The 13,058-nt window shown below is 45.7% G+C and overlaps 1 protein-coding gene and 1 non-coding gene across 2 annotated transcripts in view; one reads left to right on the top strand and one right to left on the bottom strand.

The window, feature by feature from the left end:
• IKZF1 (IKAROS family zinc finger 1) overlaps positions 1-13,058 on the top strand; it is a 95,364-nt gene that overhangs the window by 35,355 nt on the left and 46,951 nt on the right. The gene's annotated exons all lie outside the window — the stretch shown is intronic.
• TRNAD-GUC lies at positions 2,258-2,329 on the bottom strand. The gene has a single exon. It is a non-coding gene; the product is annotated as a tRNA-Asp (tRNA).

The following is a 13,058-nucleotide window of genomic DNA, read 5'->3' as shown; positions in this document are numbered from 1 at the left end:
CAAAATGTTCCTGAAACATATCTACCGGCTGCATGGCGCCCCTAAGCGGATAATTTCAGACAGGGGGGTGCAGTTCACAGCGAAGTTTTGGAGGGCTTTCCTTGCATTAATTGGATCATCTCAAGGTTTATCATCTGCTTTTCATCCAGCCACCAATGGGGCCGCGGAAGCCGCTAACAAAATGGTGGAGCAATATCTTGGGTGCTACGTTTCTTACCAACAGACGAACTGGACTGATCTTCTCCCTTTTGCGGAGGTGGCGTACAATAATTCTGTGCACAGCAGCACCGGTTACACACCTTTCAGAGTAGCCACAGGAAAAGAGTTCAACCCAATACCTGAATATCCTCAGATGCCCTCCGCTTCCCAGACACTTGACCAGTGGGTGAAGGGGTGGGAAGAAGTTTGGAGAAACACAAAAGCACAGTGGTAGGCCCAGCGGTTCAAGTGAGAGTGCCCTTGGTTGAGAAAAAAAATCAGCTTCTCTGGGTCTCCATCGAAGGTTGCATTGAAGGGTGGTGCAAAAACAGGTTGTTGTGGTCCCCACTGGGGTTGTTGCTGCTGGCCCCACCCCGGTTGTTGATCCCATGGCTGCTGGGCTCTCTGTTGCTGGGCAGTGGAGGCTGGTAGTGCCCCCTGCTGCTGCAGGCCTCCCAATGGTGACTGTGCAAGTGGGGTTTGTAGTGGTGTATTCTGCTGTTGTAGGCCCCTCAATGATTGCTGGACATGTTGGGCCTCCCCCATCTGCAAGCTGACCGGGTGTAGTTCTGGCAGTTGCATCACTTCAAGCTGCCGTAAAATTCCTATTAGCTGTGGTGAGCTCAGTTGCTGGAAAGGCCTCAATTTGGAATTCTTTATGTCTTCAGGACTGTGACTCACCAATTTTGCTGGCAATGCTGCACGGCTTCGTCTGGAGCCTTCTCTTGCTTATCACAGTCTGACGTCCCTCCCGATATCTTTGGCCTCGCTCCCAGCTGGGAAATCTGCCAGATTCCTTTCTCCCCCGGCTTGCCGGCTGTCGCTTCTCCCCCCGGGTAGGCTGCTGTTGCTAGGAGGAAGCTGGTGTCAGATAATGCCTTCTCCTTCATTTCCTGGTTGTTCCCCAAATCTTTACCAGTACCTCTCAAACTTTGAGGCACTGGATGGGGTTTGGGACCCCATATTGTTTTAGAATGAGATGAGATCTAAGCTAAACCTCCCCTCCCTTCCTCGCGAGGAGCCCCTTGCCAGTTCGATCACCTCTTCCGGGCTTAATTCCAGTGCCCGGCAGGAGGCACTCACGGCAAGCAGGGCATGCCCTCGGGCCGGGCAGCAGTGGTACTTCCACGTACAAAGCTTGATGTCACAAAGCCATTCGGCAAAGCTGACATGGAAGAACATGCAGGTACCCCCAGGGCCCTCTTGAAGGAGCCCTGCCAAGGCTGCCAGATGGACCTGAAAGCTCTCCCAGAGCAGTGGACGGCACGTCCAGATGGCAGCGTGAAGCTCACGAGGCATCAGCAGGCGAGGGGCTGCCAGCAAGGCCTCCAGCAGAGGGCGGATCAGGGCAAACCGTTTGTGTGGGAAGAGGCGCTGGCAGAGCCACAGGTACAGTCCAGACAGCGTCCCTGGGATGTGACGGACCTCTTGCGCGGTGACCAACTCTTCCGCCACTCTGTCTAACACCTGTTCCAAGTACAGCAGGCAGCCATTGCTCTTCAGGTGCAGCTGGATCAGGGCTGCGGTCGTGTCCTGGGTGAAGCACCGCCGGAGCGCCTCCTCCCGGTCCAGCCGGGCGAGGATGTAGTGTTGCACATCGCAGATGATGGGTTCCCTCTGAAGGTCATCGAGGCACAGTTGTCGGAATCCAGGGAAGAGGCGCAGGACCCCCTGGCTCTGGGAGCGGGCACTGGCTGACATTCAATCTATAATTGAATGGCAGCCCCCAAAGACTCGCAAACAGCTCCAGAGCTTTCTCGGTTTTGCCAACTTTTATTGTCAATTCATCCCCTCTTTTGCTGAGATTGCCCTACCCCTCACAGAACTACTCAAAACAGGCATAGTGTCTGAGTAACGTGTCATATCGAAGAATAAAGCGTATTTTTGACTCTAGAATCTTTAGAGGGAAATTGCAGTATCTAATACAATGGAAGGGATACCCGTTGTCCGAAGCCACCTGGGTGAAATCCAGTGAAGTAAAGGCTAATAGATTGGTTAAAAGGTTTCATGGACAGCAATCACCCCCACGAAAACCCTCAACTACGACATTGACACTGGATTCCCTGACCGGGAATCGAACCCCGGTCTCCCGCGTGACAGGCGGGGATACTTACCACTATACTAACGAGGAACCTATAAAAAGCAGGCTGATAAAAAGAGGGCTCCCCAAAGAACATTCCAAGTTGGGGAAACACATTGCTTCAAGCGCCATTATTCTCCGGACTTAACACAACCTATCAAAAACTGTACTGTAAAAGATTAGGAATACAAGTTAAAATAGGCCCTAGACAAATCCAAATCACCAGGATCAGATGGATTTCACCCCAAGGGTCTGAAGGAACTGGAAGATGTGATCTCAGAACCAGTGAATCATATCTTTCAAATATCCTGGAGCACTGGGAATTACCAGAGGTCTGGAAAAGAGTTGATATAGTTCCCATCTTCAAAAAAGTGGGGAAAAAATGATTCCAAGAAACTACAGACCTATCAGCCTGACATCAATACCTGGAAAGATTCTGGAAAAGATAATCAAGCAACGAATCAGCAAACACCTAGAGGAAAAAAAGGTCATAACCCAAAGCCAACATGGGTTTGTCAAAAACAGACCATGCCAGACAAATCTTATTGCCTTTTTTGACAAAGTGGCAAATTAGTGAACCAGAGAAATGCTGTGGATATAATTTACTTGCACTTCAATAAAGCATTTGATATCTTTATCAATGATTTAGATAGGGAATAGATGGGGAACTCATCAAATCTGCAAACAATGCCAAACTAACAGGAATAGCCAACATTCCAAAAGATAGACTTAAGATACAGAAGGATCTTTACAGATTTGAACTTAGGCCCTATCTAACAAAATGAAATTCAATGGTGAAAAAAGTAAGGTTCTACATTTAGGCAAGAAAAACCAAATGCACAGGTATAGTATAGGGGGTACCTTGCTCAATATTAATAATTGTGAGAGGGATCTTGGAGTCCTAGAGGACAATCACTTAAATATGAGCCAGCAGTGTACTGCAGCTGCCAAAAAAGCCAACACAGTCCTAGTCTGCATTAACAGAGGGATAGAATCAAGATCACATGAAGTGTTGATGCCACTTTATATTGCCTTGGTAAGACCACACTTGGAATAATGCATCCAGTTTTGGTCACAATGTAAAAAAGATGTTGAGACTTTAGAATGCAGAGAAGAACAACGAAGATGATTAGGGAACTGGAGGCCAAAACACTTGGATATGTCTAGTTTAATGAAAAGAAGGACTAGAAGTGAGATGATAGCAGTGTTCCAATATCTAAGAGGCGCCACAAAGCAGAGGGAGTCAACCTATTCTTCAAAGCATCTGAAGACAGAACAAGAAACAATGGATGAAAACTCAAGGAAAGGAGCAACCTAGAACTAAGGAGACATTTCCTGACAGAAAAATTAATCAGTGGAACAACCTGCCTCCAGAAGTTATGAATGCTCCAAAACTGGAAGTTTTTAAGAAGAGATTGGACAACCACTTGTCTGAAATGGTATAGGGCTTCCTGCCTGAGCCTCCAAAGTCCCTTCCAACTCAGTCATTCTGTTATTCTTCGTAAAACATAATTGAAAGGGGTAGGTTTTGAAAAAGATCACTGCCATTTTTGGCTTACAATCATGCTTTCCCATAGCTCCAGTACTTTTCATGGAGATTAGACAGAAATTTCTCCTTAAATCATTACTATATATCTACATGAAGCAAATAGAACAAGCACTAATGTAGAACTTTCTATTGGTAAGCCCCAATTTGGTGATTATTATTATTTCTAGAACTTATATTAATGTAAGGACCCACTTCAATCCCACATCTTAAGAAAACAGAACTCTTGGAAACAATTTCTTCCAACGGGAACTTTTATTAAGAGTAGTTGATAGCAGGCATAATAGACAGAATCTGAGGGATTTCTTTACAGATCGATTACTTTAAAGTGTCCCTAAGCAAACCCCACCCCACAGTTCATCCAGACGATTCAGACCGGCCAATCCCCAGATGTTAGGTCCATCATAGGAAAAGGAAGATAACATCAATCTGGCTCCGTTTGTAGTGCGATGTTCCACAGCTCTTCACACCTCCTTTTGAGAGCGAAGAGAAAAGCCAGGTCCCAGAGGTTTGTACTTCTCCCCCCCCCTTTTCCTAGCTGCCCAGTTAGAGAGAAGAAGGTTCAGAGAGATGCATAGTGCAGGAAACAATTTGTTACATTGTAATGGATAGCAGACACGGAGTCAGTAACCTAAAGGTTACATTGTAGCGAATAGATAAAGTAAAAGCAATAAACCCACAGGCATATCCCCCCTCCCCCTTGGAAGTATGACAGAATCCAGGGAAAGGTGAGATTTGATAGAGAGAGATAGATAGAAATGAAATATAACTGGATTCTGCCATCCTGCCCCCCTTAAAAATAAGAGAGATCCACCTGTAGAGAAAACAAAACAAGTATAAAAGTTAGTCTGGTTTGTTGGGGTATTCTGTATGAAATGTCTTTAGCAGTTTCAGTGCTCTGACGTGACATTTATAGACCCACTCGTTTTGTGAGGAGAGAAGGTGTTTCCATGCTACTAGGTATTGAGTTGCCCCATGATACTTCCTAGAGTCTAGGATTTCCTTTATCTTGAAGTGTTGTTCTCCTTCAACCATGTTTGGAGGTAGTGTGGGGGGGATTTTGGGCTATAAGGATGACTGTTGTTCTCTTTTCAGCAAGCTGCAGTGAAAAATTGGGTGTATTTGCCTGAGATTTTTGGATAGTTCTAATTCTACTGTTATTGGGTTTATGATTCTTTTAATTGGAAAAGGTTCTATATATTTTGCTCCAAGTTTTTACAGGGTTGTAGGGATTTTAGGTATTTTGTAGACAAATATACCATTTCTCCTACAAATGAATGGTGTGGGTTTGACTCTCTTTTTATCTGCTTGTGCTTTGTATGCTTGCCTAGCTTTGTCTTTTCTAACTATTGGCCAGGTGTTTTGTAATTGTGCTATCCATAGGGTTGAAACTTTGACCAGTGGCTGCGCTGGAGTGGATTGCGCTATTGTAGGCAACTTCTGCGAAAGGGAGTAAGTCCGTCCAATTCATTTCCTGGAAATTAATAAAGCATTTTAAGTATTGCTCAGGTACTGAATTAGAACATTTGGATTGTCCATTACATTTGAGGATGATGACTAGATGATAGTCCCTGAGTGGTTCCTAGGAGGGATAAAAATTTCTTCCAAAATTCTGACGTAAATTGCACTCCCCTATCAGATATGATGCTCCATGCAGTCTGTAGGTTTGCTGCACGAATAGTTTCGCTCACTGCTTTTTTTCTAAAAAAAAAAAAAAAAAAAAAAAAGGTGCTGGAATTCACACACATCATACAACCCGCCTTGCCTACCCTACAAAGTTCCATCCAAAAAAGGTGCCGGAACTCTGTTCTGGGCATTCTATGAGAAAAAAAGTCCTGGTTTCACTAAGGTTTTTGTGATGGGAATCTTTTGGCAAGGGATAAAGTGCACCTGTTTGAAAAAAAAGTCCGTAACCATCTAGATAACAGTGTTTCCATTGCTTTCTGGTAATTCCACTATAAAATCCATGGCTATTTCTTTCCAGGGGGCTGAGGGATTCGCCACTGGTAGTAACAGTCCGGGCGATTTCCCTTGCAACCTCCTGGCAGTTGCGCACATTGGGCAGCTGGCCACGTAACTTTCTATGTCCTTTTTCATGGATAGCCACCAAAATTGCCTTTTAATTAAATGTAATGTTTTTACAAATCCAAAATGCCCTACTGATTTTGTATCATGGCATAGCTGCATGAAAGTGACTCTCTGGGTGGTTGGTATATATAACTTTCCCTCCACGCAAGGCAGTACATCATTAATTGTGCATATGTGTCTATTTTTCTGGAACCATTCATCTGTTTTCAAAGTTTTCTGGAATTCGATTCCGGTTTGGCTACCCAGCTGTGGCTTTAATTTAGCTTGGGCTCTGGTGGTTACTGGCGCTGCCAGTTGAAGTTTAGGCATGAGTGGCTTAGAATTGGTGGCTCGTGTGCTGTTATATTGGGGCATGCGAGACAGTGCATCTGCCAGAAAGTTCTCCCCCCCCCTGGCAAGTGCTTGAGTATAAAACGGAATTGGTGAAAATGCTGGGACCAGCGGGCTTGCTTGGGAGTGAGCTTTCTGGGTGTTTTTAAGGCTTCCAGATTTTTGTGATCCGTCCAGACCTGAAAAGGGATTTTATTCCCTTCAAGGAAATGGTGCCACGTAAATAATGACCAACGCACCCCATATGCCTCTTTTTCCCACATGGCCCAGTGCTGTTCTGTTTTGGTGAGTTTCTTGGATGTGTACGCACATGGTTGCAATACCCCTTTGTCATTTTCTTGTAATAGTACAGCCCCCACTGCCACATCGCTTGCATCCACCTGTATTACAAAAGATTTATCCATGTCTGGGTGCCTCAGTACGGGTTTGGCAGAAAAAAGTCTCTTTAACCTCTCGAATGCCACTTGGCATTCCATTGTCCATTTTAGTGGCTGGCTAGGTTTCACTGAGGATTCTCCCTTCATTCTAGTAAGTTTGTGAGGGGCAGGGCTATTTGGGCAAACAAAGGGATGAATTGGTGGTAAAAGTTTGTGAAACCCAGGAAACTTTGCAACTGTTGTGTGAGGTGGTGCCCATTCTAGTACTGCTCTGACCTTCTCGGGCTCCATTTCAATGCCCCGTGGGGATACGCGATAACCAGGTAGTCTATTCTTTCCTGGTGGAATTCGCATTTCGATAATTTGGCATATAGGTGAGCAGCTCGTAGTTTCTTTAAAACTGCTCTGACTAGGTTGACATGTTCCTCTTTGGATTCCATGAAGATAAGAATGTCGTCTAGATAAACCAGGACCACCTTAAATAGGTGCTCCCTTAATACCTCGTTGATTAATTGCATAAATAGTGCGGGGGACCCTTGTAGTCCAAACAGCAAAACTTTGAATTGGTAGCACTCCATTGGGCAATTAAATGCGGTTTTCCATTCATCCCCTTTCTTAATCCTAATGTGGTAATATGCTTCCCTTATATCTAGTTTAGTGAAAATTCTTCCTTTCGAGAGATGGGATAATGTGTCCTTCATGAGGGGTAGGGGGTATAGGTTACTTTCACTGATTGCATTCAGGGCGCGATAATCCATGCTCAAGCACAAAGTGCTGTCCTTCTTCTCTCTAAAGAGGACTGAGGTGACTACCTTAGGCTTGGCAGGTTCGATAAACCCCCTTTCTAGGTTTTTATTTATGAACCTTTCCATTTCCTCCTTCTCCTTAAGGCTTCAGGAGTTTTGCCCTGGGCTTGAATTCTATGGCACAATCCGTGGGTCGGTGAGGGGGAAGCTCATCTGCCCGCTCCTCACTGAAAACTTCAGCAAGATCTCGGTATTCCTCTGATATTTCGGGTAGCCCCTTTTCCTCTCCCACCGATGCTTTCTCCGTTCCTAGGTTTGGTAGGGCTCCTTGAGGTTTTAAGTTCGCATAATCCCTCTTTGGGAAATTGAGTTCTGCCATCCTCCAATTTACCCAGGGGTTCCATTTCTTTAACCATTCCAGCCCTAGGATCACTGGGCATTCCATGCCTGGGGTCACTACAAACGTTATGTCTTCCTCACGGTTCCCTAGGGATAGATGGACTGGTAAAGTGGCTAGGGTAGCTGGCAGCCCCCCCTGCTATGGACCCATCTAACTGGCCAAATGAGATTGGTTCTTTCAGCCTCCTCACCGGAGTGCCCAAATTCCCCCCTAGCATCGGGCTAATGAGGCAGCAGGTGCAGCCAGAGTCTATTAAGGCTTTCACTTTGACAGCTTCAGGCATGGAGGGAGCTAATATAGTCACTGTCTTGAGGATGGGTGCGATGGGTCCACTTACCAGGGGTTCGCCCTCCGAGCTGTCATCTGAGGTGTCCACCAGCCCTGCGGTGTAGGCCGGAGTTACCTCCCCATCGTTGGCAGGGGTTGGGGACTCCACAGCCTCTATCACCCTCATGGTGGGTTCTTTTGGCTTGGCTGGGGACTTCCCTGATAATGCTACAGTTTCTAATATGAAATGCTTATAGTCCTGTAACAGATAACATATTCATGTGCAAGCATTATTCATGCAACTTTCCAATCTGTTTAAAGTTAAGTAGAACAGGGGTCTCCAACCTTGGCAAGCTTACGATTTTTGGAGTTCAACTCCCAAAATTCCTCAGGCAGCACATGCTGGCTGGGGAATCCTGGAAGTTGTGGTCCACAGGTCTTAAAGTTCCCAACACACACACACACACACACACACACACAAAATTTGCCCTTGGTTCCAGGCTAAACTTTGGATGCAGCTCAATCTTGGTTTCCAGAAGGCATGGAATTTTCATAGCTATTGAACATAAAACAACTCACAAAAAGAACTCAATGTTCTAAACAACTGGATATTTTTATATATCTTTTTCAGTGTTTATCTGAATGCACTGAAAATTCTTCCAGAAACTGAATGAATTTCTGTTCATCTTTCCAACCAAAAGTAATGTCATAATCAAAAGATTGACTGCCAGTTTCCCACAAACCAACCAACATAGTTCTGACCACAGGTCTTCCCTGTAGTACAGAGCAGGTGCAGGGCAGCAAATGATACCTGCAGAATATAGTCCCTGAACTCCTAGAAAACCCCATTCTTCCTGTGTGAATAAATAATTCATTTTCTTCTTTTATACCTTTTGCTGCTTACATTTTCAAATTTGCACATTTCCTGAGAACAGAATGATCCTCCAATTTGGGGTTGTGGCTTTTTTTAGGGTTATGTTTTTCATACTGAAACATGGAATGAGATCATTAGATATATTGAGGTAGAGCTCTAACAAATTACACATTTATATAATAGCTGCAGGAGCAGCTACTAGCAGCACTTGCAAAATGCATGCAGTGAAGGTTTGCTACTCTTGTTTAATTACCTCTGCAGTAGAAACATTCTACCTGCTTTTATATACCTCACTTCTCTATAGTAGACTTATATTTGTCTAGTACTTTTCAGCACCCTCAAGCAACCTGTAGAATTCTGAACTAGTCCATACTGTTGCTCATTTTGCCCTATTTTCCAAAATGGAGAAGTATCCATGGAAGATATAAAATAGAACATCATGGCAAGAGGATTCTTTGTTGATCCATACATTGGCCAAAGGAAGAAAGAGCATGTATATAAAAATTGTAATTAAGAATTGGGATTGGTTTTGCCTTTTTGCTTTTTCCCTTCCAATAACTTAAAATAAATGTTTCCTCACATCACAAATTTATACACTTGGATGATTGATTCAGCAAAATATGCCATGAAGAGAATCAATAGTCAGGGGAAGTTGGGTATTTAATTCAACGGATTTTAATTGAAATAACTGGGATCCATTTGCAAGGGCTTGTGGGGCATGCTTGTTTCCCCAAGTTATATAGTAATCCTGGAAATGGGACCAATTAATAGAGCCCAAGGACCAATAAAAGCTCATATAGATTTCCTTTTCATATTTGCTACCCAGTTTCTATGGCAGCAACTGTATTCTTTCTGTGAAATTCACCTTTTTGTGGCATTTCCACACAAAGATTTTGTGCAAGCTGGAAAATAACTTCAAGCTTCTACATATCCAGAGTGTCACCATATTGAAGAGCTGAACTGTTTTATTTTCAGCTTGGCTGCAGTTGGTTTTTGAAAAACTATAGCTGTCAGACCTGCTCCAGTTGGCCCCTCAGGAAAGCAAGACTCTTGAACCAATTGAGTTGAATCAAAAGAATTTTTACTGCGAGAAACTGAATGCAATAAAGTCAGACAGAATCTGAAGGCCCCGCACAAAGCATAACACAATTCTTTCAGTTTCCCAATCCCACCCACCCCCCACCCACCCCGACCAGTCCACCGGCAGCCAATGCAATGCCGAGAAGATATTTTGAGAATGCTGTGGTGTTAGGCAGATAACAGTTCACACTCAGGGCATGATGGCCTTGGAACTGGGCAAAAACTGGCTGGGAAGGAGACTGTCCCATTTCCAAAAACAGCCCCCCTTCCTAATTCGCAAGAGAACAGCAGAAGCAGAAAAATCACAAGTATGCCCTCCCTCTCCCCCCCTTAGCATAATGACAGGATATCAAAATATGACAGTGGACCTGACAATATCACCATTTCCCCATTCTCTAGCCTCATCCATTCTCCAAGTTCCTGTACTTCAGATCCATGATGGAAAGGGGCAGCTTAAGCATTTTGTAGCTTGGGCACAATTGCCCAAATAATTCATCAGGATGGAGACTGGTAAGACTTTGTCTTCTGTAGTGAATTCAACATGGAATTCAAGGAGAGGCCTCTACGGTTAATATCTTTTGTCAGCCTTTTGTCAATTTCCCCCTTCTCTTGAGCACCAGTTGCAAAAGTGAGAAGTGTGCAGGAATTCTGTGGCCATGGAGGTTGGAGGTGGGATGGTGATTTATTTATTTATTACCCACGTTTATTATTTTTACATATGATCCAAAATGGTGAACATATCTAACATCTCTCTCCTATTTTCCCCACAATAACAACCCTATGAGATGAGTTGGGCTGAGTGACTGGCACAATGTCACCCAGCTGGCTTTTATAGCTAAGATAGAATTAGAACTCATGGTCTCCCACTTTTTGGACTAATGCCTTAACCACGAGACCAATTGGCCTAGTTTCATCCATGTAAGTGATGTTAACCTTGGCTTTCAAATACTTCTGGGGAGGTTAGAGATTGAAATGGTAGAAGCATGGAAGTGGTTACAATGACTTATAGTCATTGTTTCCCACTCCACAGCCTGAAGTCCTGGTGCCCAATCCTTAGGCTCAATGGAACAATGACTTGAACTGATACTACAAGGTTTATATTTTATTTGACTCTTTAGAGGTTACAATTTCCTTTTTTAAAGCATTTTTTCTTCTTCTTGGCCCTGTGACCATTTTTTAAAAATGAAACTTTAGTCAGACACTTCTAAAAATTCCTCTGTAACAAATGTCCAAAATCATTGTTAAAAAAACTACCAGGTTTGACTGGTTCAAACTTATGTTGTTGGTTAATAAATCTGTATGTAGCATGAACCAGAGGTTCAGAATCAAAAACAATGAGAGGCTAAATAAATTGCCATACATCCAGTCTCAGTGGGAAGTACTTTCACACATTTTCTAAATTGTTTTCAGACATGTATGTGTTTCACTGGCCTTATCCTACTGAAATGAGTTCTAGTTTTGCAATTATTTACCTCTGATGGCTTGTTCATGTATGTAGCAAGCAAAAAGTGATGAATGTTAATATGTACATTGGCTCTAAAACAAACCAATCAGGATTGAATCATCACACATTTACTTCTCTCCTTTTTAAATGTGTGATCTTGTGATACATTATAAAGGCAAGGGAAAGGGGGGGGGGAACAGCATTCCTCTTTCTCTTCTTCCACCACAGAGTTGCTGGAAGTTGGGGAGCATATAAATTCAATACATGGCAGACATGGCGGACCTACCTGGGGTGGCTCCGTGACAGAGCGGAGCCCTAAACAGAAAATGGGGGGGCCTCCCGCAGGCCGAGGGCTCTCCGGTGATCCAATTTGGAGAGCTGAACTCGCCAGCAGTTTAGTCTGGCGAGGATATTGAGGGGCGAAGGGCCGGTGCTCAGCGGAGCCTGGCGGAGCTTGGCGAAGCCAGGCGGAAGATCTGGCCGGACTCGGCCTGGATCCGGCCCGACGGAAAACCTGGCCTGGATTCGGTCGCGGCCTCGATAACAGCGGAGGCCGCGACGGATTTGAATTTGGAGGCTGCGGATTTGGGAGCTGGAGGCCGCAGCAGCTGCGGAGGCTGCGGCAGCTATGGAGGCCGCGACGGAGGCCGCGATGGAGATGACAGATGCATCTGGACCCGGACTCGGCTGCGATGGCCGGGGAGGCCGCGACGGAAGCAGATCTGGCCGGTGGCTTGCCCTGCGGACTCAGCGAGGAGGCCGTAGTCCGGCGGCCTGGCGGCCCGGCGGAGCATCTGGCCTACGAGCTTGGCCTATAGACTCGGCGGTGGATTTGGCGAGGGTAGGGGCCGGGGTTCGGCGGTTCGGTGGTCCGGTGGAGGATCCGGCCCAAAGAGCCCGGCCGTGGACCTGACTTTAGCGGCCGGTCGTCTGGCTTATCCCAAGTCTTGAAAAGGGAATTAACCATCAGGAGGACTTCCCCCCCCCGTGTGTTTTCTGTTTGTTGGGACCTTGGACTCATGTGCGGTGCATACTCCAGGTCGGAACTGCTGGCCCTGCGCGATTCCCCCCTCGCGCAGGTACGGCCCAGTATAATCTTGAGGGCCGTCCTCAATGACGGGGTATGGAACCCCCAGAGGCGCGCAGCAAAAAAAGAACTGAAGAGGAGGAAACAGAACTTTTTTAGTGGGTTGTTTTAACAAATTTTTAGGGGGTACGGGGAGGGCCGGGGGGGGCATGGGGGATGCCTCTCTGGGGCCAAGGCCGAGCCTGTCTGAGGGACGCGGCATGGGAGTGGAGGGGAAGGTGGTTGGGGGGTCAAGAGAGGGTGGGATGATTAGTATGGTCAGTGGGAGGGGCAGATATGGCGGGAGCAGAGGACCATATCAGGTTTGGGGAGCACGCACACGCTGTCTACAAGCGTGTGGGTGCTCCGGTCCTCAGGGCTCTACTCGGTCTCCAGGGAACTTAGATCCCCAGGCCTGGGATCACCGGCTGATGTTATGCAATGCCAGGTCAGTGGTGAACAAAGCCCCCCTCATTCAAGATCTTATTCAAGAGGGGGGTGCGGACCTGGCAGGTATCACCGAGACCTGGCTGGGCACGGAAGGGGGAGTACCCCTCGTTGA

Source organism: Protobothrops mucrosquamatus, unplaced genomic scaffold (assembly GCF_001527695.2).
Source record: "Protobothrops mucrosquamatus isolate PMUCROS unplaced genomic scaffold, P.Mucros_1.0 scaffold408, whole genome shotgun sequence".
NCBI classification, from domain to species: Eukaryota; Metazoa; Chordata; class Lepidosauria; order Squamata; family Viperidae; genus Protobothrops; species Protobothrops mucrosquamatus.
This window is presented reverse-complemented; position numbering and strand designations above follow the sequence as displayed.